General features: G+C 44.6%; 1 long non-coding RNA gene across 1 annotated transcript; it reads right to left on the bottom strand.

The window, feature by feature from the left end:
- Window positions 1-691: 691 nt before the first annotated feature.
- Window positions 692-1,713, bottom strand: LOC143933208 (uncharacterized). Its single transcript, XR_013263044.1, has 3 exons — window positions 1,594-1,713; window positions 839-1,017; window positions 692-743 (listed from the first exon to the last, which is right to left on the bottom strand). It is a non-coding gene; the product is annotated as an uncharacterized LOC143933208 (long non-coding RNA).
- Between the last annotated feature and the right edge of the window lie 1,594 nt (window positions 1,714-3,307).

The raw sequence follows: 3,307 nt of genomic DNA, 5'->3' as shown, positions 1-3,307 counted from the left end.
GCGAGTCATGGCCGTGTAAGATCTTCTGAAATGGGCCGAGATTTTCCTTGCCTGCCGCAAGATGTCCTGGACCCCAGGGTATTTGACAACTAATCGCTGCACGACCAAGTTTAAGACGTGTGCCATGCATGGCATGTGTGTAATTTTGCCCTGTTTCAATGCGCTAAGCAGATTGGCACCGTTGTCACACACCACTTTACCAACTGTCAAATTGAGCGGTGTTAGCTACTGATCTGCCTCACCTGGCATGTCGAATAGGTTCTGGGGAGCTTGGGCGGCGCAGCGGAAGAGACGCTAGCAGCGGAAAAGGAGGAGTCAGCCGAGGAGGAGAGGGAGGAGGATGGAGTAGGAGGAGGAGGAGAAGAAGAGCCAGGCCTGCATGCAATTTGTGGCGGTAAAACCAAATCTACACGGGTGCCACGGGTTACATGCTTGACGGCCGTCAGAAGGTTCACCCAGTGGGCAGTAAAAACAAACAACAAAGGATTCGCCCTGGGACTTTAAATGAAGTGGGTACTGTTTCCGCCAGTAAACATAACAGTAGTAAATATAATATATGGTTTATTCAAGTACAATTGTTTACATGGATAAATAACATCAACGGTTGCCAATATAAAATGTATAAACAAGGAGTATTGGTACATAAATGTAGAAGTAGTACATGGTACACGGGCATCATACTACCCGACTTGTTTCGTGAGATCCAGCTCGCTCTTCAGGGGTGGATGTGTGTAACAATGTACCTAGGATGAACAAAAATATATATGTTTGGCAATATAGCACAGTATTAGTTATAACAGCGCAGGGTAGGAGGGGTTGTAGGCCCCCCCATACTTACCACTGAGCTTGGCCATGGCTCCAGGTGTGCGGCCTCGAGACGGCAGCAGCGTATGCCTCCCCTGGGAGCTGAGGGGGCAGGATCAAATGGGACCCCATCCAGGGCCAAACGGAGAGCAGGCATGGCAAAGGTGTAGTGATGTATCCCTAGGGTCCTCATTGGTCGATAAAAAGTATAGGCTGTGAACATAAGTATGTTTGTCAGGCATCTGAAGTAGTAGAGTAAAATCAATAGATATTGGTATAAAGATATGTATGCATGTATGCATGAATGAAATGCCTCAGCCAAAAGTTGTAGGGCCATGAAGATGGTTAGAAACCTAGGACAACAGAGGGGTACTACCAGGTGACAAAGAGAGGGGGGAAAGAGGTGAACTACAATTGTGTGGGTAGTGATGTATCCCTAGGAACCTCATTAGTCCATAAAGCGTATAAGCTATAAACAAATATGTTTATCAGGCATCTAAAGTAGTAAAGTAAAATCAATGAGTATAGGCAGAAAGATATGTATAGCCAAGTAAAGCCTGAATCAAGGATGGTAGGGACATGGAGATGGTGGAAACTACAGGGTAGCAAGGGGGTACTGGCAGGTGACAAGGTAAGAAAAGAAAGATGGACTCGTGTGGAAAAATCGTCAGTATCCAAAAATAAATAAATAAATAAATAAAGAATAAGTGCTCGTAAGATAAACAATGGGTGAGATATGCAAGTGTGCCTAAATAAGGTAAGTATCAAAAAGGTGAATATGGTAAGTACCTGAGTCAGGTGAATATCCTAAGTATAAAAGTAATGAGACACAGCAAGCAATCTCCACAGCTGTGTGTGTCCTCAGTGAAGAGTGAAATGAAATCCAAGCCATGCCTGACCTCCAATTTAACCCCGGAAGGCCCCAGCAGACTCCGCCCCCAACACCATGTGTGGATGGCTGACATGTGAGTGCAGGAGGCACCCACTGTCATAGGAAGGCACGCAAATGCAAGCGTACCCCCATGCCATCTGATGATATAGTGCGTCCAGCTATGCCGACGTCTGCAAAATCGCAGACGCCATGCTTCTGAAGCCTAAACATGGTGCCGATGTGTAGGTGTCCCCATCCGCCAGAAAGCAGATGGGGACAGCAGGAGACATGAAAAAGCCTCCCTTTATACACATCGCAGCTCCCAATGCGAGACAGAAATCGCTAGCGCCAACCGAGGAATCGCATACAGAGCCAGGGTATATGACAATACTGGAATAAAAATTGTGTTGGAGAATGAGTAACCTAGTATAGTATCAAAGTATAACAGTTATTTGTACATGTAAATACTGGCGGGGGTGACAACAGACCAGGTTTGGGCTAATGGGTGTCTTCCACCCGGGTTCAATATAGAGATAAAGGAAAAGGTCTGGTGTCCCCAGTGACACACTTCCATCCCTGTAATATATAACAAAAAACAAAGGATTCGCCCTGGGACTTTAAATGAAGTGGGTACTGTTTCCGCCAGTAAACATAACAGTAGTAAATATAATATATGGTTTATTCAAGTACAATTGTTTACATGGATAAATAACATCAACGGTTGCCAATATAAAATGTATAAACAAGGAGTATTGGTACATAAATGTAGAAGTAGTACATGGTACACGGGCATCATACTACCTGACTAGTTTCGTGAGATCCAGCTCGCTCTTCAGGGGTGGATGTGTGTAACAATGTACCTAGGATGAACAAAAATATATATGTTTGGCAATATAGCACAGTATTAGTTATAACAGCGCAGGGTAGGAGGGGTTGTAGGCCCCCCCATACTTACCACTGAGCTTGGCCATGGCTCCAGGTGTGCGGCCTCGAGACAGCAGCAGCGTATGCCTCCCCTGGGAGCTGAGGGGGCAGGATCAAATGGGACCCCATCCAGGGCCAAACGGAGAGCAGGCATGGCAAAGGTGTAGTGATGTATCCCTAGGGTCCTCATTGGTCGAAAAAAAGTATAGGCTGTGAACATAAGTATGTTTGTCAGGCATCTGAAGTAGTAGAGTAAAATCAATAGATATTGGTATAAAGATATGTATGCATGTATGCATGAATGAAAGGCCTGAGCCAAAAGTTGTAGGGCCATGAAGATGGTTAGAAACCTAGGACAACAGAGGGGTACTACCAGGTGACAAAGAGAGGGGGGAAAGAGGTGAACTACAATTGTGTGGGTAGTGATGTATCCCTAGGAACCTCATTAGTCCATAAAGCGTATAAGCTATAAACAAATATGTTTATCAGGCATCTAAAGTAGTAAAGTAAAATCAATGAGTATAGGCAGAAAGATATGTATAGCCAAGTAAAGCCTGAATCAAGGATGGTAGGGACATGGAGATGGTGGAAACCATAGGGTAGCAAGGGGGTACTGGCAGGTGACAAGGTAAGAAAAGAAAAAAAGAAAGATGCACTCGTGTGGAAAAATCGTCAGTATCCAAAAATAAATAAATAAATAAATAAAGA

The sequence above is a fragment of the Lithobates pipiens genome, unplaced genomic scaffold, assembly GCF_037356315.1.
Source record: "Lithobates pipiens isolate NorthernLeopardFrog02 unplaced genomic scaffold, aLitPip1_a1.2 Scaffold_27, whole genome shotgun sequence".
Lineage (NCBI taxonomy): Eukaryota > Metazoa > Chordata > Amphibia > Anura > Ranidae > Lithobates > Lithobates pipiens.
This window is presented reverse-complemented; position numbering and strand designations above follow the sequence as displayed.